The 24,853-nt window shown below is 40.3% G+C and overlaps 1 protein-coding gene across 1 annotated transcript in view; it reads right to left on the bottom strand.

The window, feature by feature from the left end:
* The window catches only part of LOC145777011 (tubulin polyglutamylase complex subunit 2-like), a 107,205-nt gene that overhangs the window by 43,325 nt on the left and 39,027 nt on the right, over positions 1-24,853 (bottom strand). The gene's annotated exons all lie outside the window — the stretch shown is intronic.

The raw sequence follows: 24,853 nt of genomic DNA, 5'->3' as shown, positions 1-24,853 counted from the left end.
ATGCATTACAGAAGGTTATCATTAAGTTCAGCTGACTTAATCCATTTTTTGCCACATGATTTAAATACATAGACTACATTATGCTGGGTGAGAGATGCTATTGAAATTGTGGCGGACCGTGACCATCTTGCACTTGATCAGAGCTCTTTCCGAGCAATGAAGCGTGTATTTTAACATCAAGTGCAATGGGTACCCAGATGTTAGCTACATTGAGATGATCGGTTCCATGTTATACTGTATATGACTCCAGGCATTTAACGTTTGTGGTGCCTAAGGAATACATCTCGTTGTAGGAATGAAGCGACAGCGACAAAATCATTCATGCATGACTGTTCGTATCAATTTTTTAATAAGTTTTTTTCTGTTGCTCTGAGACACTTTTTAATATATTTTTTGAACTCCTTACCCCCAAAAACCCCTTGACAGCAACTTTCACCATTTTTCTAGTATCATTTGGCAATAAATTAACAAAAATCAGTCATGCGTGACTGCATAATCTGGGTACTTAAACGGTCATAACTCTAGTACCGATTGTCCAATTTTAATAATTTTTTTTTAAATTCTTCAGCAGAAGAAATGCTTTCAGATAATCTAGATATCAGCATACTAGGTTAAAAGTAAAGAGGTTTTAAAGGGGATTTTTGTAATTTTTTTGAAAAGTTGTTGCTAAGCAACAGCGAATAACTTCCCAGACGTTGATCGAAAAAAATTTTTATGCATATTTTTGAAATCAGCATTGAAAACCCATGCAGAAAAGTCACAATATAGATGAAAACAAAAGAAAGTCCGGGGATTGGGGAGGTCTAATATGCATCCCTCCCCCTTACACAAGCAGCCTACCAACCAGGAAGAGGAACAATCGAGCAAATCTTAGCGCTGGAACAAATCATAGAAAAGTCTATTGAATTCAACAATCCCGTTCATATCACCTTTATTGACTTCAAAAAAGCGTTTGACAGTGTTAAATTACCCTACCTTTGGCAACTTCTGGATAAAACTTCCATCAACAAAAAATACATCAACCTCTTGAAAGCAACGTATGACAACTCTAAAGCACTAATCAAAACAGACATCGGAACAACCAGACGAATTGATATTATAAAAGGTTAACACCTGGTTAAGCAAGAAGATGTCTTGTCTGCTATCCTGTTTTGCATCGTAGCGGCTGCAATAATCTCAGAAACAGAAAATAAGTGTACAACTGGATTCACCATCGGCGGTCATGTAATATCCAACTTAAGCTACGCAGACGATATGGCCATTTTGAATAATTCTAAACTGAAAATGCAGGAATACCTAGATGCTCTGTCAAAAAATGCTGCTAAATTCGGCCTCCAAATAAATGTGTCCAAAACCAAATGTATGACAACCGACAAAACTAACAACACACTCAATCTCACTCTCAATGGAAAACAAATAGAACAAGTACCAGAATTCATATATCTTGGCCACCGACTATCCGCAACCAACGATGGAAAGACTGCAGTGCAACACCGAATTGGCTTAGGCTGGGCAGCATTTGAAAAGAACAAAAAGATTCTAACATCCAATAGACTCCCAATCAAACTGAAAGCAAAAATTTTCAACACCTACGTTTTACCAGTCGTGCTGTACGGTCTAGAATGCGTAAATTGGACATCATCAACAATGAAAAAACTCACTACCTTCCAAAATCACATCATGAGAAGCATGACCAACAAAAGGTTACTTGATCACACAAAAATAGAAGATCTTCTAACTATGACAAAACTACATCCAATTGCAGCAATAATAAAATCAAAAGTTTTAAAACTGTTCGGCCACACTAAAAGATCACAATTCGGAATCAGCAAAGTTTGCACAGAAGGCAAAGTAGAAGGAAAAAGAAAACGTGGCAGACAACCAAAACGATGGCAAGACAACATTCAATCATGGACCGGATTCCACTTGACGACACTGGGCGAGTTGGCTCAAAACCGCCACTCTTGGAAGCAAATAAGCCATGTTGATGCGCAATCTGCCGCAGGCGGAGATAACGACTGATGATGATGATGATGGACGTTGTGGAAAGCAAACGTCGCAAAAAGTTCTTCCCAAAATAAGAATGATGCCAACAATGTGGTAGAAATAAAAGCTACGAAAACGAGACATGCTCACAGCTCCTCTTCATGCATTTACCGGTTGTGATTCAACATCAAGGATATTTGGTATCGGGAAGTAGATGGCTTTCAAGAAACTAGTGAAAGGTCAACCAATAACACTGGTCTACACAAAATTTCAGGTTTGGGTTTTGACAACCTATTTTAGCTAATTTTGGGGCGCTGAATCCGAAAATGAACTCAGATTTTCTCTATCACATCACGTTTTTGAGATATGAAATATCCCTAATTTTTGAAAAAAATCAATTTTTGCCCCCCCTCTGTTGTCAAAACAAGGAATTCTGATGCAATAAACACTGTTTTACCTGCAATAATCTAGCTTTAATGAACAAACAAGCATTCTATATTATATTCACACAAATTTGCGTTGTCTTTATTAAAATTTCATGCCCTTGGAATAAAAAATAGGCATGCAAAAGAGCAACCATAATAACATCAAACGCTACATTATGCTGACGAACATGTCGATAGGACAGTGACAAGGTATTTTCTGAATTATAGCCTACAGTTCACACAATATGCACATAGACATTCCAATGGAGTGCAGAAATTCTGAAGACACACACAGAAATAGCAAAGTGCCAAAATAAAGATTGACTCAAAGGGACTTGGGCAGGGCGAGTTCAGAAACAGTCAAAAAAAGAGCTTTCATAAATATGAACTCTTCACTTATAAGCTTAAAAAGGCTCTTTTGAGGGACTTTCTTTTATGAGCAGCATCTAGAATTTCTCTTTTAAAACTACAACAATAGTCGGCCATCATGACAATCCCACCGACCTTGATAACGTTCCTGCATAATTTTAATATCCTGGTGGAAACGTTCACCCTGTTCTTCACTAACTTTCTCAAGGTTTTCTGGAAACTCATCCGCATGGCTTTTCAAATAGTGAACTTTGATGCTCATCCTGCATCTCAAATATTCAAAACTAAGCAGTAGCTCCCTTAAAAGATCTTTATAATTTTCTGCTTTTCTGTTTCCCAAAAAATTTCTCACAACAGCACCGAAAGCATTCCAAGCTCTAGCCTCGAATGGCAACATTGATTTTACAAAATTTTCATCCTTTAACAATTGCCTGATTTGTGGTCCATTGAAAATCCCAGCTCTTTTTTTCTCTTCACTGAGGCCAGGAAAAGCATAACATATATACTTAAAACACTCTCCTTCATGATCTAAAGCTTTTACATATTGTTTCATGAGACCAAATTTGATGTGAAGAGGAGGCAAGAGGATCTTTTTGATATCAACTAACTGATCACGTATGATATTTTTGTTTCCAGGTGTCAAGGTGAGCCTTGGAGGCCACTTTTCTTTGTTCCGGTGCTGATCCTTGGCCCTGCTGTCCCAGTAGCATAGGAAACATGGGTATTTGGTGTAGCCACTTTGTTGCCCCAGCAAAAAGTTCACCATTTTTAAATCTACACAGATAAGCCAACCATGCTCATGATACTTTAACTTTTCAAGAAAGGTTTTGATGTCCTGATACTCTTCTTTCATTGTCACCGAGTGTCCTATCGGAATAGAACCGTACACGTTACCATTGTGAAGTAGAACACACTTCAAACTTCGTTTGGAGCTATCAATGAAAAGTCTCCATTCGTCTGCATCATACTGTGGTAATCCCATTTCTAGAAGAAGCCCTTCTATATTGTTGCAATAAACGAAATTGGGCCCCTTGTTTAAAAAGTTGGCTCTTTTTTGGCCCTTTTTGAACGTGCAGTTGGCTCCTTGCCAAATTTACATCTGGTAACCCTGCTGCACAGAGATAGCAGCTGACCCACAGATAACGCCTGAGAAGCCAAGACAGGGAGTTCAAGCCAGCATGGAAAAACTCAACGCTACCAATCTCCACTATGTCCTATTACGATTATTATCATAACAGGAATTTTTTTTATTTTAAAGGAAATCTGAACCAATTTATAAATTTAGTGTAAAAATATCTTTATGTTTGAAAGTTTATAGCTGTGAGAAAATAATTATATTTGACATTTTACTGCACTAAAAAGGGTAAAAATTGGTCAATTTCATTAATAATGGCAACGATAGAAAGAAAATTTGATGTGATAGAGAAAATCTGAGTTCATTTTCGGATTCAGCGCCCCAAAGTTAGCCAAAAGCAGTTGTCAAAACCATAACCTGAAAAAAAAAGTTGAAATTTGTAGACCAGTGTAATCAAAGAATGTGCAAATTGTTTCATTTCTGAAATCAGACAGACCACATCATTAAGGATCTTGGAAACAAAGCTATGACCGTTATGTTTGGCAATGATGGCAGTAGTAACCTGGAAACTCAGCGCTGCAATACATTGGTCATTTTATTTGTTTTGTTTGGATGTGAAATGTACATAAAACAAAAACGTACAGTGTGCATCCACCAATGAGAGAGTGCAAAAGACTGTAGCCCTGAATTGGTCGGGAAAAGTACAACATCCAAGTCCTTTGTTTCTCGGCAGCCGATTTGTAGCAAGAATTGACAGCGACAGACACGTGTTTCGCCCATGAGGCTGGGCTCATCAGTATCGCACCGTATTCTGCCACAAATTTATTCGACCACCGCTTTACCAGTCAGTTTAACTCTTATCTTTGTGGAAACAAAGAAAGAGCCAACAAAACCAGCAGGCGCCAGGGCAGAGGACATTGTGAAGAAAGGGGCGTTCTTCCCGGCTATCAGCACAAGGCTGAGCACTCACTAGTACAGCGAGCAGCTGCGGTTCGCCAACCATAACGGTGTAGCTTCCACGCTAGCCATTCAGACCATCCAATCAACGCCCCTTTCTTCACAAATCCAAGTCCTTTGTTTACCCTAAACGTTTGCCACCTACATCATCCTTTACCAAATTCCACTGCCTCAGAGTTTACTACCATATTATGGTCTGGATGGGTAGGCTACTGGCGATGGTATGGATGCCCTAGACCAGCGGTTCCCAAACTTTTCTAAAAATTTTGCCTGGTAGACCCTTTGCAATTGTTTTGATATTTTGCGGCCCTATAAAAATCAAAGAATGCTATAAGAAAAATGCAAAAACCACACCAATGAAAGAAAAACAAAAACAATCAAATACTGTAAGCGTTTAACTCTCCTATCTACAAAGTGCTACCAACTCAGTCTGCTACTACATCTACACCGCGACAGTCACTCCTCCGTTCAAGGGTCAGTTGACCCATGTTTCTTGTAGTAGGCTACACTAGTGCAGTCACGATTGTTTCCAGTGTCAACAACTTTCTAACTATTGCGAACGATTCACTGATAGCATGTAGTACAGCATAATAGCCTAGATGCTTTATGATGTCACAAGAGACATCCTAAAACATGCAATAATGTTTACAACTTTTGCTAACTAAAGACTGGTGATAAGGCAAGCATTACACCTGAGAAATCTTCATTATCGAATCACACTCATTAAAAATATAAATTCTCAGTGCGGACCCTCTGAAACTGCTGTAGTGCTGTACGAACCCCAGTTGATCCGCGGACTCCAGTTTGGGAACCGCTGCTCTAGACTGAGGATGGAAAGTATACAATAATCAGATGGTTCCAATCATGACGGACATAAAAGCCTACTGAAAATGATACACTGCAATTGTGAATCGTGTCCATCTCACTGTAGTTGCCAGAGATATGGGCTACCATGCCATGCTGGATGTGGAAGTGGACCATGCCAAACTGGTTCATGTGTCAACCCATACAGCAATCACATAATTACAGACAATGACATCGAGAGTGACAGTGATGAGCTTTAGTAATACTTGAACCATGTGCTTTCTTTACGCTGATTATGTCAAGAGTCTACTGTACATGACCACATCGTATGAACACTTTATGTCTGCTCAGTTTACTTAAATATAATAGAAATTCAGGGTTTTTTAATAACTACCACATTGTTATTGTTCATTTTTAATTGTTTTGGCAGCCATCTTGGATTGCCATATTGAATTTATACTATAGGCTATCAGATAATTCAACAATTCTGAGAACGGTCTCATTGACTTCACAGGGTATAAACACCTAGAGTAGACACCAAAACTACATGTTTTGGTCAAATGTTGACCGCGTTATGGTCAATTTACTGTTATTTTATTGGCTTGGCGGCCATCTTGGATTGCCATATTGAATTTATACGCTATCAGATAATTCAACCGACAGCGGCGCAACTAAAAAAAATCAAAGGGGGTTGGCAACGAGAGACAAAACTAACAATTATTTGTAGAAGCGGATATATCACAGTTCGATTGTTAGAATATTAGCCTAGTGTAATTGACAGCGCTATGATCCAATTCTGTGACGTGCGAAGCGACCATTTTCGCTCTGTCTGCGCTTGCTACTCACTCTCAAAAAAAGTTTCCCGCACTTTCGAAAGTACGCAGCACATTGTTTGCTCTGCAGGCACACATTTTAAAAAGTAGGCCACACAAGCTTAGGGCCTGGATACACGTCAAGTTTGACAAGATTGTAAAGAAAATTTATCCGCCGTCTTTTTGATATCAAAATTGGTTTAAGAATGCGTGAAGTTGCGACCATACAAAGATTACAAATCAGACTAGCCTAAAGCCAGCTGCAGTTTCGTTTTGTGGGTTAATAAGGTTGCATCCTAAGTAGGGATGCCCAAAGTAGAATTAAAGTAGAATTTCGAATCCTTAAGATTCCATTCGAATTCATCCAGAATCGAATCTAAAAACTGCTTTTTTATCGGGTAGTTGGATTCGGAAATAATACTGAAAAAAAGAAAAAAATTATATAAAAAAAATTTTGAAAAAATGCTCCGCCGTCCGCAAAACGCCCGCAAGTCACGTGCGTCGTGCATGCCAATCCGTTTCTGCATGTGATTAACAGAGGTCCGTTACGTGTGTGTGCGCGCGCGTGTGTTGTTTTGAGAGAACAAAGGCAAGAAGAAGAAAACGATTGAACTTGAAAATGAAACTTGTTAAAATGATGGCTTTGTAAAGCTTCTTTTTCATGCCGTTGTAAGCGTAAAGCTGAGCCGGTTTCCCGCACTTCAAGTTTTACTACCCTGGAAAGTCAGCCATTTTGTTTTTACGACATCATTATTGCGTGAATAAATGACGGTCTGTTAATATTTTGTATTGCGGTTTATGCGACTTGAGCGTGAAACAAGTTTGGTATGCATAGAACGTAGCTTGAACTGACACACGTTAAGTAGTACGTAAGTCTCAGTCTAGTTAGTTGTCCCTCTTCTTGAAGTTGCAAATCTTAAAGGGGGCTGTCATGCCGACTAGACAGCCCCCCTAGTTGCGCCCCTGGTGACCAAGTTATGGTCAATTTACTGATATTTTAATAGTTTGGCGGCCATCTTGAAAATAATCACTTTCCCGAAGTTGGATCCCTTAAGATTTTGAATATGTTAATACTCAGGCCTCGAATTAATTTGTACTTTTTTCCGGCGATCAAGCATGTCCTACCGGACTGGCCCTTTCAGCGGACATTTAATATCTCAACCGGACATATTTTTTGCATGTACATTTTGCACAAAATCGCACTACAGTATTGTGTGGTCGTGTTTGTAGAAGAAGAATTTCTACAACAAAATAACTCTGCAATGGTTGATGGCTTAATTAACCGACCCTGAAGTATACTGGAGCAGGTTAAGCGTGAATAAGGTCGCCACATTCGCCTAAGCACGTGCGGAACCCAGCTGAGACTTGCTTCTCTGTGACGTTTCTTTTTAACAAACGATCAATGTAACGCAATAATCCTCATTGTTAAAATTAGAATACATATCCTGCCGAAAAGTTCAGACAACTTTATTTCAAGGAAACATTGCAAGGCGTTGAAATGATGCAAAAATGGATACTTTTGCCATCAGCTCGTTAACCACGCCACTCTGATGTGATCTTTAAAGCAATTGCCTGTACTATTATTGTTTCAGCTCCGAATTTGTTCGCGTAAAACAAACAATTGTAACAATTCAAATTTAAAATATATTTTTGCTGCATTAGCTCTATTTTTGTCAAGAATTTTGCGGCAGTCATTTGTGACCAACCAATGAGTTGGCTTCGGCAGACATTCAAGGTCATTCCGGAGGTCATGTCCACCATGACCGCCGGATATTTTGAGGCGTGATACTGACATCCAATACTAAGCAAATCAGTTGAAAAACCTTTTGTTGCAATTTTTTGGGGTCAAACTATAATTGCCCTACCTAAAGATAAAACATCTCAGGTGAAATAAATGAGTCGACAACCGCTGGACCGTGCTTGCTAAAACGGAACAAAAACTGAAAATGGAAACTGAAAAGCAAAACAAAGCAATTTAACAGTAAAGAATCTCACACCTGTCATAGAGGAAGTTAATTTCAGTTAAATTTGTGAATAACTTCAGTCTAAAGGCAGAGAAATACAAAAAGGCACACATGTTTAGAAAACTAGGATATATCGAAAGGGAATATAGCATAAAAAATTGTGACAAGATTGAGCCTTACAAAGTGTCATTAGAAAGAGTTAGAATTCCTCTAACGCAAAAACTTAAAGCTGATATAAAGCACATCCAAAATGTTATCAAAACCAGGACTACCAGAGTAAACATCTGTCCTAATTACTCAGGTTGGCAAGAATGAAAATTGTTGAAACTTCTGTTACAAAAATTTGAAAAACAATAATAGCCTAAACCTAGGGGGGAACTTAGACCAACAATTTTGATTTAATGGGACTCTCAAAATATGGAGGCACATGCAAAAACAAAAAAATCTTACTTTTAGTGCTAAAAAATAATATTTACCCCCTTGAACATGGAGGTTGAAAATTTTGGACATTTAACAAAAAGTCACTGCTTGTGATACCATATCTAAAGATACCACTTTTCTGACATAATAAAAAAAAGGCCTATTGCTTTGCTGAAGTTTTGTAGCGTCACATTAGTTTTGATGCAATTTTTTTAAGGCAGACCTGCAAACTTGATATCCGGACAACTGCCCCGGATAATGAATACCAAGAGAATAATAAAATTTAAGCATGACTTGGTGAAGTTTATCATAGCGCAAAGACGTTTGGTAGCAACATCGTTACTCGTTACACCGAACAAAGAAAAGGCAGGCGGAACGATTGCAAGGATCAGGCAGATACTGACTTTGCTTTGAAATTTCGTATGGTTCCAGCTCTGGCTTCCATTCGACCAAATGACGTAGTGAGTGCGTTTGAAACACGTGGAGCATACATGATCGTGTAGTGGAAGATCTTCCCCGCACAAACAATTCGTTGGAAAGATGGCATATCTATCTTCAAGGTAACATTAATGCATGTCATCCAAACATTTGGAAGTTTATGGACGCATTGAAGAGCGAACAACGGCTTTAGCAACGGTAACAATTAACCAAATGGTTGCAGGATTTCCTGCACCACTGCCCAAAAAACGCTATCAAGACTGTTCAGCTCACATTGCAGAAGACTATGAAAATCGCAATGTAGTATGTACGTACTTGACTTTTTAAGAGAAATCGCTCATAATTTACATTTCTAGTGGCAATATTTATATATCTTTCTGTCGCAAACAAGAATCAAACCATTAGCGTTAATTAAGAAAAAATTTATTGCACTTTTTGATGGAATTATCCAGGGGTAATTGTCCGAGGGGCAATAAATATAGAGAAAAAGCCTATTGCTTCGCTGAAGTCTTCTAGCGTCACATTAGTTTTGATGCAATTTTTTTAAGGCAGACCTGCAAATTTATTGTCTAGGTGTGAAATTGGGGGTTGCTGTGTCTTTTTATCAACCTACAAGTATTTAAAATTTTGGAATGGATGAAGTAAGATTTTGGAATGGATGAAGATATATCTCTGGCATTACGTAGGCTGCTTTCAGTAAGCTACAAATTGTTTTTATAATACCAATATTTTTTTGATAATTTTTGCTTCTTCTTCTTTCGTTTGAGACCAGATCAAATCAAATTTCAGGGCAGGTGATGGAGAGCCAGGTGAGTGTAGCTTCGTCCAGCGTTGCTATACCATGCGTTCCATTTGGTACCTTATAGATCGGACATTCGAGAACGACATGGTCAGCAGTTTGTTCCTCCGCGCCGCATTCGCAGGCTGGTGAGGGAGCCAAACCCCACTTGTGCATGTTGGAATGGAAGCGACCGACTCCGGTTCGGATTCTGTTGAGTTTGACCCAAGTCGGCCAAGGCAGGTCCATACCAGGGGGGCGCGCCACCGGGTGAGGTATAAAACGATGTAGTTTGGTGTCGGTGGCGCACCACGCTGCATTCCAATTGTCTTCCATAAAGTGTGCTGCGCTGATGGCATGATCGCTGAATGGATGTAGTAATTCAACAGCAGCTGGCACAAAGGGGTGTCTTGACTTTAATTGCCGGGGAGATTCCTGAGGTGGGATGTTGAGTTTTGCATGAAGCAAGTGGTTAGGATCCCCCGCCCGGCGAGCCAGGTGTATAAGGGCTCCCTTTCGGCGAAGCTCAGCAGGTTGGATGCCTGCGAGGATTGGTAAATACTCTGTTTGGAGTTGGGCACAGGCATCCAGTTACAGTTCGCAATGCGTTGTTGATTGGGCTGTCGATGAGACGGGTGTGGGCACTGCGGCACCAGGCAGGGGCGCAGTATTCAGCAGTGGAGTGGACCAACGCCAGGGTTGCAGTGCGCAAGGTGTCAGCACCTGCACCCCAAGTTGTGCCTGCCAAACGTCTCAGCAGGGCGACGCGAGATGTGAGCTTTTTGCATAGTGACTGTAAATGGTGACGGTATGTGAGTGACCTGTCAAGTGTAACCCCAAGGTATGTAGGTTCTGGGCAGGGCGGCAAAATTTTGCCGTTCAGGTCACGTCACTTTCAGGTCACGTTTTGCCTCCCTGTTGTTGAGATGGAAGGCTGCCGTCACAGTTTTACTTTCGCTGAGCTTCAGTTTCCATTGGCGAAGGTATCCAGATATGGTCGTCATGTCTTGGCTCAACGTCATTTCTAATGATTGCCAGTCTTTCGCAGAGTGCAAGATGGCCAAGTCATCAGCATATGCATATTTGTCAGATGTTGTTGATGGTAGGTCATGCATATAGACATTGAAAAGGGGGGGAGCCAAGACTGATCCCTGTGGGACACCGTTTTTGAGTCGCCGCAGTCTACTTGGCTTTCCGCTTCCGGTGGTAAGGGTAAAACTCCTGTTGTGGATGAGTTCCATGATCATTTTGACCATGTGTTTGTCAGGGAGTAGGCGGAGTAGTTTGTAGACTAGGCCACGGTGCCAAACAGTGTCATAGGCTGCTGTTAGGTCGATAAAGACAGCCCCCGCTTTCTTTTTTGCCGAGAAACTCTCCTCAATATCCTGAGTTAGTAGTGTGACTTGGTCTACAGTTGACCTCCCGTGTCGGAATCCAGCTTGTTCTTTGGGAAGCAGTGGGTCAATTATTGGTTCGACACGAGCGTAGATCAGTCTCTCATCTTGAAAGGGATGCAGAGCAAGGAGATGGGGCGATAGCTCTTTGCATCGTCTAGTGGTTTGTTTGGCTTAAGGATCGCGACGACCAGAGATCTTCTCCATACTTTAGGAATCTTGAGGCGGCGCAGGCAGGACGACAGAAAATCGCATAACCAGGACTTTAGAACATAACCAGCGTGCATGATAAGCTCTGGACATATCCTATCTGGACCAGGGGCCTTACCAGGTTTTAGGTGCTTGAGGGCAGCATTAAATTCGCTCCATGAGAAGGAGCTAGAAATGCTCTCCTGGTCGGGTGTGTTGATCTTCCATAGCTTTTTCACATCTTCGGTAACAAACCGATCGAAGGTACGATAACACGGCATATATATCCCATTTTTTATTACCTGCGATGCGATCTTATTAGCAGGAATGGGACATTGTCGGGGTGATTGTCTTGATCGTCCCGTAAGGTTATTGAGTGTGCTCCACGCTGTACGGCTTGAGTGCGAGAGATCGATAGATTGGATAGTCTCTGTCCAGCGTTCTTTTCTTTTTGCATCGAGTCTTTCCAGAAGAGCCTTGGCGGCTGAGGGTGTTGTTTGACCATCTGAAGAGCTAACAAAAGATTGGTAGAGGCGCTCGCACTCTGCATCCCAGCATGGAGTGTAGTTACTTCTACGACCTCGAGGGATGGCTTGTTTGGCACATGTTAAGATGGTGTTGCAAAAGTCCTGGTAGGCCTCGTCCACATTGTGACAGTTAGGTGGAGATAACTCATTTGTGAACTTGTTGGTAAGGAGGCTAAAGCGATTCCAGTCGGCTTTACGGAAATTCCACCGCTTGACTGGTTCACTCGGAATTGGTGTCTTGAGCAGTATTGCGGTAATGAGAGAAGGTCGGTGTTGGGACCGAGGGAACTTCTGTAGCACACGTCTGTCCGGAAGCTGATTGTCGTTGCCAGTGCTAGCAAAGGCCATGTCTGGGTTTGTTCCAGTGCCCCATCGCCCGGATGTAAAGCTGGCTTCATCTTTGGGGTTGTACAGTGGGGCATAGTTGTTATTTGATGCCCAGTTAGCCAGACATGCACCAGAAGGGCTGGTGATGCGGTATCCCCAGTCGACGTGCTGGCAATTAAAATCGCCAGCATAGAGGCAGGGGTGGGGGTACACTGGGATGGCCGTCGGAGTGAATGGCGAGGGAGGTGGCTTGTAGCTGTTTACGATTTTGTAGCCGTTGACGTCCACACTTAGCCATTCAATCTCTGAGTCTGAAGGGGATTGTTCAACCAGTCTCCAGTTCAGCTTCTCGTGGACAAATGTGGCTAAGCCGTGTGTCTTGCTTAGGATTGACCCAGCTAGTGAGTAATTTGGGATCACTAGCCTATCTGCGCTGTGGCAGTGGGTCTCCTGGAGGATGATGATAAGGGCCTTTTGTCGTTGAGCTATTCTTTGTACGACGTCGATTTTAGCAGTCGTAAGGCCTTCAACGTTAAGCTGTAGGATGTTGGGACTTCTGGCTTCTTTCTTCGAACTCTGGGGCCGAGGGTTTATCCTTTTACCACCCCAGAGACGCTCTGATGTGTCTCTGTTTGTTGTCATTAGCCTGTTTTGTGCAGTTACCGGGACTCACCACGAGGAGGTTGACAACATTGATCAACATAATTTTTGCTTGATTTGAATTTAATCAGCTTTCAACTTCTTTTGAGAATTAAATGGTCCATCCAAGGATTTAAAAACTTAAACATTTTTGTGACGTCTTTAGTCTTGGTTTCTTGTTAGGTACGGTACGTAATAGAGTACTGGTACTCTAGTAGCCTAACAGTTTTCTGCAAATTTTCTTGGATTTTTTTAATGCCAATTCATACACACAGGTGCTTCTCTTTGGATCCTATAGGCTTTTTCACGGATGATCCAGACCGTGCGCGGACATTTTGCCGAAAGACATTTTGCCGAAACCCATTATGCCGAAGGACATTTTGCCGAATGGACAAATTGCCGAAAGGCTAATTGCCGAATGGACTAATTGCCGAAAGGACTAATTGCCACAAAGTCTGGTTACTATGCAAGCAGTGCCTTTGAACTGGTGATCGGCATTTAGTCCTTTCGTCAATTAGTCCTTTCTGCAAAATGAGTTTCGGCAAAATGTCCGGGTACCATCCAGACAACATACTATTAGTATTAATCATGAGATTAATGATTAACTTGTGACAAAAAAACTTCTGGCAGTTCTCTGTCCCCTCCACGAATTAGTTCATAGTTAATCAGTCAATAGCCTACTTCTAGAATCAATGCTGTTGTAGATGTTTAATGTCCACTGTTTTCAGATATATGTATAGGTCATTCCATGCCAAATGAGCAAATGGGTTACACCACATGTCATAGATTTTATCGAAATTTGGCATACTTGTAGATGTCAAAGAAATATCAAGAATATGCAAAAAAAAAATTTGGAAAATTTTAACTTAGTAGAGTTATGGTCATTAAAAAAATCACCATTTTTGCCTGTTCCGCTTCAATGATTTTGTCCAATTTCTTATTATATTTCTAATTTCTTAACCTGTGATCAAACAAAATGGCTGAAAATTGCTAGACAGACATTTTAAGACCCAAGGAATCCGAAAATGTAAATTAAAACGTTGACAGAGAACTTCTTGATATGATTATAAAGGTTTCAATTTGCTACTCAATAAAAAATCAACCAGGTTTGGTAACTACAAAAATTTATTGGTAGAGCTTTCGCCGCCGTAAAGGCGGCTTCATCAGTACTCTATAAAAGCACAAATAAATTAGCATTAAAAAAAGAATATGTAAAAAATTATAAAGTACAAGGTAACACTTCAAAAGATAACGTTTGAACCATAAATAAATAATAATTGAAATAAAATATAAACAAAGTCAAGGTTTGAAATAATTTTAAGCTGACTTGAAGCTTTCCGTTAACAATTTAAATGCTGTTGTAATACCAATCTTCCTTCTATTGTACCAGCTTAGCAACGTAAAAAAATAACATAAAAATGCAATAGAGTTATGATGTCATAAAGTGAATTGTAGCATACAAAAATTACATTTAATTAAAAAATTGCAAGGAGGGGGAAAGCAACAAAAAGTAAGAAGGAAGTACGTTGATTAAAAGTGTAATTAGTCTTTCCTATTTAAACCAAATGGTTCAGTGGTGTTGAGGATATTAATCCACCACGTTTCTTTTTCTTTTCTGTAAGTTGTTTTCTTGCATAACTTGTCGATACCAAAAACTTGAAAATTGTGAATACTGTGGTCAGGTTGGTTAAAATGAGCAGCAACGGTGTAATCAACTTTTTTCTTTTTGATACTAAGTATATGTTCTGATATCCTTGTTTTTAATTTACGGCCGGTTTCACCTATGTATTGTTTGCAACATTTCGAACATGATATTAAATAAACAACATTTTCTGAATTGCAAGTGATGTGTTGAAAAATTGAAAATACTTTTGTGTTATCGGAATTGTTGAAGGAGTTTGTAGTGATTAGTGTGGAGCTTATTTTTTGATTTTTGAAATATGTTTTTCTTACCCTCTCAAATTGTTCCTTTATGTGAAATAACAATTGAGAAAAAAAATCAGTGCAATTGAACAATATTTAGAGGTAGCTCAATGAGGGATGACATAGAGACTTGGTTATCGGCTTAAAACGTTTGCAATTGCCAACTTTATAGGCTTAGTTTTTATGTTAGTTGTAAAAAACTGTATTTTGAGCCAATTTGCGGCCAATTTTCAATTTTACGACAGATTAAATTAAATTTTTGATGATTTTATAAGGAAACAGTCAATAAAATAACAATTTACATTTATTAGTGTATGATATAATATATTTTGTTTTGAAAGTGGGCTACTGGTATATAATTGGTGAACGTGCTTTTGTTCGAAATGGATCGAAGAAAGAAGATCTGGCTCCTTGATGATAATGCTGATACGCCATTACGCCTGATCCATTCCTCGGGTCAAAACCTCCAACTGTAAAAGATGTACTTCGCAAATTTAAGGGGACTCATAACGTTCTCCAAGCTGATTCTAACGAAACATCTTCACTCAGAGATGCCTACAAACAAACAGCAGAACAAGTTATTGAATGGTGAGCGAGGACTCATATAGCTACGAAAACATTGAAGAACGTTATTTCAATGATTGAGAAGCTAAGTAATAATTGGAAGACGCTTTATTTTCAAAGGAAGAAGATTACTATACAGCAGCAAACAAAGAGATAATTTTTCTGGAAGAATTCAATAAAACATTTTGGGCAGTGAGTCCTGATTATGAAAAGCTACTTGAAAACAGTACTGATCTCAGAAAAGTAGAAGATAAACAGCTTCTCGAGAACATGAAGACAACCTGTGACGGAAGTGTTGGCTGCCAAGATAATGAATATCAACGGAGACTGCCGAGGAAAGCCGAAAGGGAACTAGCTACAGCAGCGAAACAGTGTGGACCATCTCACAGTCGTGCTGAGATTATCGAACCAGACGACCCCAATCCAGTAGAGACTGAACCAGAATATCGAAATGATGATGATGAATACAATCCCATTCCAACGAGATCGCAAGAATCTTGAGTTGGTAAGTCTTCACCAATTTAGGGTGGGCTGAAAAAACTTTTTTTTTTTAAATTACTAATGGGGGGGTCCTAATGCCTGGCAAATGATCCAAAAACATCCCAAAAATTTTTTTGAGGAGTTGGGGGCAAAAACCAGCCTCCAACTCCCCCATCAAGGTCATGCGGAGGTCAAATTTCATGAAAATGCTGTAACTCGAGAACCGCTTGTGGTAGAAAGCTGTTCTTACACTCAAATGATGCAGAATAGTCATAATTCTATCTGTCCTAAAACAACTTTTCTTCGTAAGTAATATATTTATTGAGATATTTAGAAAAAACTGGTATTCCATGTTCTTATGTACATTCGCATGTGCTTATCACATCAGCCCTTCTAGATTTTCGCTATTAAAACTGCTGACATGCAAACTTCAGCAGTCAGCACTTGTCACCAAGAAAGCATCTCTTTTGATGAGTTGTGTGCAATAGACAATTACTGTAGACATAAAATTAGACCAATGAACGACTGAACGTCTTAAGAGCGTTCATTAAAAACGAATACAAAACGATATACTAGCAAAATCTAAATCTAAAATCGTCTCCACTCCTGCACATATGAAAGGCCATTCAGTTGCAAAGTTATCATAGCAGTGTACTACTGTACACTGTACAGTATAATGTTCTGCAGTGTATAACTGAAATGTTGTAGCCTACCTGTATTCTAACTGGCTTGACAAAACGTTACGTTGGCGTCACATGGGGTAGGGTGGGGGTCAAAAATTCGGAAAAACAGCGTTATGTAATATTTGAACTTTCCCTAAGACGTTTCACAATCAAAATACTACTGGCATCTTGTTTTGAGTAATATAAAGTTGCAGTGAAAAACAAAAATACAGTGAAATAATGCAGGATGCAGCCCACAGAAAAGTGACACTGCAGTTATTACTTTGCCTAATCTGTGGAAAAATGAGACTTAATGTCAAATTGTTTCATCATCTTTCTGGATCTAATTTTTTGCCGTATAAGCCCATCATGTCGCTCAAATGTTGCAACTGCTGTTGCTGCTTCACTGACAAGCTTAATGTGGCGCTCAATTGCTTGATTGTGGCATGGATGTAGCAGCTTGAGAGGGTTGGTACAAATGTCATTTACTTCGGCAGAAGACTTCTGCCTAATTGTTGGTGGTTCAGTAACACCGTCCATGTTCATGTCTACAAGTTTGTAATAAACTTTGGCCTTTACATTAATTTTTGGGACTCTAAAACATCGAAAGGTTTCAGAAGATACGTCTTCATATGGTTCATCTTCTGGCCAATATCCTCCATAACTTTCTGCTGGGATTTCAGCATCGGCACTTGCCTGCAGCTCACCGTGGATAGCCACAATTTTGTGTACTGCAAAACAGCGAACCTGGTAATCACTATCACAGAACATGGCCAATAAAATATTTTCTGGGTGAGCAAAATAGGCATTGCGCTTGAGTGATGTTATTGCTGTTTCTCTTATTTTTGGAGTAGGAAACTTTGTAATTTGCTCTAGCAATGCATGGAAATTCTTTGCTCCTTCAGATACGGTATTTCTTCGTTTTATCTCAAACAAGGAAGGAAAGAAAATTTTAACACAAAATTTTGCTAAAAGAGAAAGGTTTTTTGATGGTTTTTCTTCGGAAATGTAGTCTTAAAATCCGTGCAGCAAGTGCAATTTCCATGCATTGCTAGAGCGAATTACAAAGTTTCCTAGTCTAAAAATAAGAGAAACAGCAATAACATCTCTCGAGCACAATGCCTATTTTGCTCACCCAGAAAATATTTTATTGGCCATGTTGGATGATAATGATTACCAGGTTTGCTGTTTTGCAGTAAACAAAATTATGGCTATCCACGGTGAGCTGCAGGCAAGTGCTGATGCTGAAATTCCAGCAGAAAGTTATGGATGATATTGGCCAGAAGATGAACCAGATGAAGACATATCTTCTGAAACCTTTCGCCGTTTTAGAGTCCCAAAAATTAATGTAAAGGCCAAAGTTTATTACAAACTTGTAGACATGAACAATTGAACATGGGCAGTGTTACTGAACCACCAGCAATTAGGAAGAAGTCCTCTGCCGAAGTGAATGACATTCGTACCAACCCTCTCAAGCTGCTACATCCATGCCACAATCAAGCAGTTGAGCGCCACATTAAGCTTGTCAGTGAAGCAGCAACAGCAGTTGCAACATTTGAGCGACATGATGGGCTTACACGGCAAAAAATTAGATCCAGAAAGATGATGAAAAAATTTGACAATAAGTCTCATTTTTCCACAGATTAGGCAAAGTAATAACTGCAGTGTCACTTTTCTGTGGGCTGCATCCTGCATTATTTCACTGTATTTTTGTTTTTCACTGCAACTTTATATTACTCAAAACAAGATGCCAGTAGTGTTTCGATTGTGAACCGTCTTAGGGAAGGTTCAAATATTACATAACGCTGTTTTTCCGAATTTTTGACCCCCACCCTACCCCATGTGACGCCAACGTAACGTTTTGTCAAGCCAGTTAGAATACAGGTAGGCTACAACATTTCAGTTATACACAGCAGAACATTATACTGTACAGTGTACAGTAGTACACTGCTATGATAACTTTGCAACTGAATGGCCTTTCATATGTGCAGGAGTGGAGACGATGTTAGATTTAGATTTTGCTAGTATATCGTTTTTTATTCGTTTTTAATAAACGCTCTTAAGACGTTCATTGGTCTAATTTTATGTCTACAGTAATTGTCAATTGCACACAACTCATCAAAAGAGATGCTTTCTTGGTGACAAGTGCTGACTGCTGAAGTTTGCATGTCAGCAGTTTTAATAGCGAAAATCTAGAAAGGCTGATGTGATAAGCACATGCGAATGTACATATAAGAACATGGAATACCAGTTTTTTCTAAATATCTCAATAAATATATTACTTACGAAGAAAAGTTGTTTTAGGACAGATAGAATTATGACTATTCTGCATCATTTGAGTGTAAGAACAGCTTTCTACCACAAGCGGTTCTTGAGTTACAGCATTTTCATGAAATTTGACCCCCGCATGACCTTGATGGGGGAGTTGGAGGCTGGTTTTTGCCCCCAACTCCCCAAAATTTTTTTTGGGATGTTTTTGGATCATTTGCCAGGCATTAGGACCCCCCCTATTAGTAATTTTCAAAAAAAAAGTTTTTTCAGCCCACCCTATTCACCATTCTCTCCAGGTGTTTGTGTAGTAGCAGACAAGCTCAAGATCTAGTTGAGAGGTTTGACTGAACTTTTTGAAGTCGCTCACAAGGACAAAGGTGGGGATCTAGATGAAATAACTCTTTCTGTAGCTACATCAAAACGAAGGAGAGATAAAATTAGAACCGAAGCTGGGACGAAATACCTGAAAAGCAATTTGGAAAAGCTAACTGGGGGTTGTACTCTGCACTGGGACGGGAAACATCTCAAGAGCTTGACACACATCGGTAAATCAGAGAGGGTGGCTATACTTTTAGAGCAGGAGGGCGATGAAGTCTTACTTGGTAAGTCTAGTTTATTGGTAGCCTATTTTTGTACAGTTTTTTTAATTTTCAATAACAACTTATACACAATAATATACCGTAATTAGTTTCTGATTATATAATTCAACGTGTTTCAGGAATCCTACAAGTTTCCGGCAGTGATGCTGAATCCATTACCAACGTGAAGTGGATACCCTCAAGAAGCTGAACATCGATCATTGGGCTGGTATTCGACACCACTAGTACAAACTCAGGATGCATCACAGGAATAGTTGTTAGACTTGAGAATATTTTCGGTCGCAAGTTGCTAGAACTAGCTGAGCTGGTGTGTGGTGCAGCAAAAACTCCAAGCACATTTGTGGTATCTGGGTGAGTGGTTGGCTATACTAGCCTTGTTCAGCGACACCACGGACAAGGAAGACAAGGCTGAGATGGCGAAGGAGCTGGTCTGGTATAAAGGGAAGACACTATCAGCCTCACAGGATATGTCTATCACTAAGAATTTCAGTTCAGTTCGACTGAAAAGCTTTGTGGGTCCTGACTCCTGGACATGTTTTGGACTTTGTGGCATAGAGCCAACATTCCTTTTTAAACCGGTGCCACGATGGTCAGCAGATGAGACGTTCATTAAGCTGTCGGCTCTGGCCAGTTCAATCAAGGTAATTAACGACTCAGCAGAGAGAGCCCATGGCATGCTAACCAATTATCATCTTGATAGAATCACCAGATCCCTGGAACAACGGCAGCATTTGCTCCAAGTTGTCAAGGGAATAAGAACATGTCAGAAGGATTTGCTGAAGAATGGAAGAGGAGAGCGATGTACAAAGAAGTTGATTAATGCAATGAGTTACTCTTAGTTGTTAATCTATACCACGAGACTTAGTAACTTTTGAATTGTGTCTTATTGACTGTTTCTTTATAAAATCATCAAAAATTGAATTTAATCTATCGAAAATTTAAATGGCCACAAATTGGCTCAAAATACAGTTTTTCACAAATAACATCAAAACTAAGCCTCCTAGAGCTGAGAGTTGTTATACAAGCTAATATAAAGTTGGCAACTGCGCACGTTTTAAGCCTATAACCAAGTCTCTAGGTCATTCCTAAGCCAAAATATGAGTATTTGGAAAGCAATACTTCTTGCGCGTACCCGGAAATCATAAATATGGGGTAAAGGGCTCTATAAGGTTGGACAATCGGCCCAAAATTGTATGGGTGTTCTAGTTGGACCATATCGCAACTTTGGGAAGGGATTGAAAAAATTGGTGATGGTGGTGTAAATTTGCAACGCCCTACTCCCAAACCATTGAATTTTCATCATTTTCATGATCTTTGAGGTCATTGAGCTACCTCTAAATGTAGGAATTTAGACCTGAAACTTTATACACGTTGTATCTATATCAAAAGGGACGTATTCAGGGGGTAAGACTTTCAAAAATATAAATTTAGTTTTTTTTGGATATTTTAAGCTCCACCCTAGTAGTGATTGAATATTTGCAAGTGGAGCAGTTTTTTCTGTTACAGTGATAAAATCCATTTAGTTGTGTTGTGTTGAGAAGAGGTTTCAGTTTCGAATTCATCAAAATATCCCGTAGAGTGTGATATAGAGTGTGTGTGTGTGTAGAGTGTGATAAAGCCGCCTCTACGGCGGCGAAAGCTCTACCAATAAATTTTTGTAGTTACCAAACCTGGTTGATTTTTTATTGATTATTCTACGTTTCTTTCTATCCGTATCGCGTCCTTTCTATTAAACATTTACTAAGTTAGATGGATCACGTTCCCTGTGGTGCTAATTCGTTTGTAGTCATGTAGTTGCCTTTTTCTAATGTAATTTTGTTTTCCGTCCGTCTGTTTGTTTTCCACACTATTGCTTTTAACCGCTGCGTATTTCTTGATGCTTACAATTAGTTAGCTAGTTACCTTCAAGAAGTTGAAATTTATTGCATTTTATTAATATTTTCAGATTCCTGATGAGGGCTTAGGTTAAGCCGAAAACGTTTGAATGTTAAACTATTTTGTAAATATGTAAAATATATACTGTTGTAATGCTCAAACCTGGTATAAATTATACCCATTTTTTTTTTATAGGCCCCCAAAGTTTGGCCTCCGAAAAATGCATGTATTAAATTGAAACCTCTATAATCATATCAAGCATTTCTCTGACGACTTTTTAATCTATACTTTTGGATTCCTTGGGTCTTAAAATGTCTGTCTAGCAATTTTCAGCCACGTTGTATGATCGTACGTTTAGAAATTAGAAATATGACAAAAAAATTGGACAAAATCACTGAAGCGGAACAGGCAAAAATGGTGATTTTTCTAACGACCATAACTCCACCAATGTTTAAAATTTTTTAAATTTTTTTTTGGATTCTTAATATTTCTTTGACATCTACAAGTATGTCAAATTTCAGTAAAATTTATGACATGTGGTGTAATTTTTCCAAAAAATTTACTCATTTGGCATGGAATGACCCGTATATATCTGAAAATGCAATATAACAAATATAACATTGCTAGGCACTGTTTTCAGATATTTACTTTCCATGACCTCTATGAAATCGGAGTGTCTAGGGAGCTGACTTTGCTCAGCCCCCATGTCTATGGAGATGCCTCAACGTGGTGTAGAGGTGAACCCAGGCTGAAAAACTAGGCTCATTCCTAATAACTCCTGGGGCACATAAAGACACACGTAAAAGTCACCAACAGCAATCTTTTTTGATAGAAGAGGATATTACCTAATGGGAAGGGATCGTGTAAGGCAGGCCTCAATGAGCAGATCACCCAGCAGCCAGTTGTAACCAGTTCCCCTGAAACTGCACGTTTCGATCTTATTGGAATGAAGTGGACATAAAGCTGGCCAAGAATGTGTGTGTAGCCATCGTGTAGTCACGACCACCTTAAACAACCATACAAGCGAATGGCCTTTGTCTCAATTTGGAACTGGGCCAAACAAAGCCCAATGGCAATGATATCACGGGTAATGGGGGCAGGCTTGGTAGAGTTAGAAGCCTCCAGCCCGGTTTCACACATTGGTGGCGGATCTATGGTGATCGTCTCCCAATGATGATGATGGCGTATGAGCGATCTTTCCAGGCTAGATTGGAGGGCAGGAAATCTTCAGCCACTCAGCAGTCTCGTTGTCCAGGACCCTCAGACCATGCGCACCGTGTGGAGGCCGGTGGGTTAGGCAGTGGTGGATGACATGGTCTGCGGTCTGTTCCGTGGCACCACACTCGCATTCTGATGAAGGAGCCAGGCCTCACTTGTGCATGTCCGAACGAAAGCGGCCGACGCCAGTTCGCAGGCGGTTAAGCCTGACCCACGCAAGCCTTGCAAGGGACATCCCTGGTGGACGGGGATCGGCGTCGGGTGTGAAGTCACGGAGCGTGGAGGTGTGATTTTGCCACTCCGTGTTCCACATGTGGTTCATCCAGTGGGCCGCACTTAAACCAAGTTCTTTTGCATTCTTTTAAGTAGTTGATGTCCCAATGAACTGCGGTGACATTGGGTTCCGGTAGCAAGATCCGTGTCTGGGTTGGCTTATCTAAAATTTTCTGCAGCCCACATAAGGTGGGGTAAACATCGGACACTGCAATATTCACCTGGCCAGCCTGCCGCATCTGGCGGATTACCCACTTAGTGGTCGACCTACACATATCTATGAATGCTAAGCTACCCTTCACATTGGGTGCTTGAAACGTCTGCACACTACTAGACAAAAGCAACAATAACCGACCAGAACGTCACACAGCTTTGGTATGTAAAAAACTTGGGTCTGCTACTATTCGGTGAGTCCGTTTCGGTGAGAGCCTTTTTCGGAGAGTGTTTGAAGTTTTTTTTTTAATTATTGGGTACCGTAGCCTAATTATCATTGCCGCTTTTACATCGTTTTAACCTCGCTAAACGTTGAAATAAGACCCTAACCTGTAACCCCCAACCCCACCCCCTAACCCTTAACCCCTAACCCTTGCCCCAACCCTAAAACGGTAATGATAATTAGGCTACAATAATTTAAAAAAAAAAATCCCCGAATAGGGCTCTCACCGAAAAAGGCTATCACTGAATAGGGAACTCACCGAATCGGACTCACCGAAACGGGCCATTCCAAAAAAACTTGCACGCTTCAACATCGATGTGACAGCTCTCAGTGAGACCAAATTTTCTGGAGAGGGTAGGAGAAAAGAAAATGTATCTGACTATACCATCTTTTGGAAAGAAAAGAGCACTGACGAGCCGGACATTCATGGTGTTGGTTTTGCAATTCGTTCTCAGCTTGTAAACCAACACAATCTTGTCCCAAGTATACTCAATGAACGAATGATGACGATAAGAATTCCACTCACTAAAAAACGCTGCCTTACTCTGATCTGAGTCTATGCTCCAACACTCACATCTAAAGGTGAAGAAAACATCTCCTTTTATAACCTTTTTGGAACAGTGAATGGAGAGAAGTTGCGAGACCCACTTAATTCACAGTCCTTCCCAATACCAACAGTCCACCCGGAGCAGAACTACCTTGGAAGAAATGGGTGAAGTTCAATCGCCTGCTGACTGGGAACTTTGGGTGGGCCGTTTTAACAGCAACATGTTCCAATGAGGCTTGAGGCCTCGCTGACTCACCATCTTGTGCATGTGGCTCAGAATCTCAGATTGCAAGCCAGATTATCTACCATTGTCCTGTATATTGACCCCAAGATAGATATGTGGACCTAACAACGCTTGATGAATACACAATCCATTGGCTGCTGCGCCTGGATGTAACAATGTGATCTGTGGCGGCCTCAAACGCAAGAAGCCTATTACTCGCCAGGCTGGGCTTGCAAAAGATTGAAGATGACCTCTGATTCAACGGTCTCCACTGGTTTGTACATGTTGAAAGGAGCAGCGGATGGATAAATCAATGCCGAGATGTGCCAGTAGCTAGTACAAAGAAGCCTGGACGTCCCAGGAAGACATGGAGTGATACCATAAACGATGACAGGAAGCGGTAGCAGATGACCAACACTAGCCCCCTAGATCGTGATGAATGGAGACTGAGGATGTGCCTTGCCAGACCCCGTCCTACCCTGATTCTAGGAAATGAGACGTAAAACAGGAAGTTGTCCATGTTGGAGGCAACAACATGGACCATTCAGACGGCACTTTCACAATCACTTTCAAAACTGTCAATGCCACTCAATCTTTTACTGTTCAATCCAGTGTTCTGAAAGAAAGACTAGAGCAAGCAGATATCTTCCGCTGGAGTAAAAACGCATCATCTTAGGA

The sequence above is a fragment of the Aplidium turbinatum genome, chromosome 9, assembly GCF_918807975.1.
Source record: "Aplidium turbinatum chromosome 9, kaAplTurb1.1, whole genome shotgun sequence".
NCBI lineage: Eukaryota > Metazoa > Chordata > Ascidiacea > Aplousobranchia > Polyclinidae > Aplidium > Aplidium turbinatum.
Note: the sequence above shows the minus strand (reverse complement) of the source record. Positions and strands in the feature narration are given on the sequence as shown.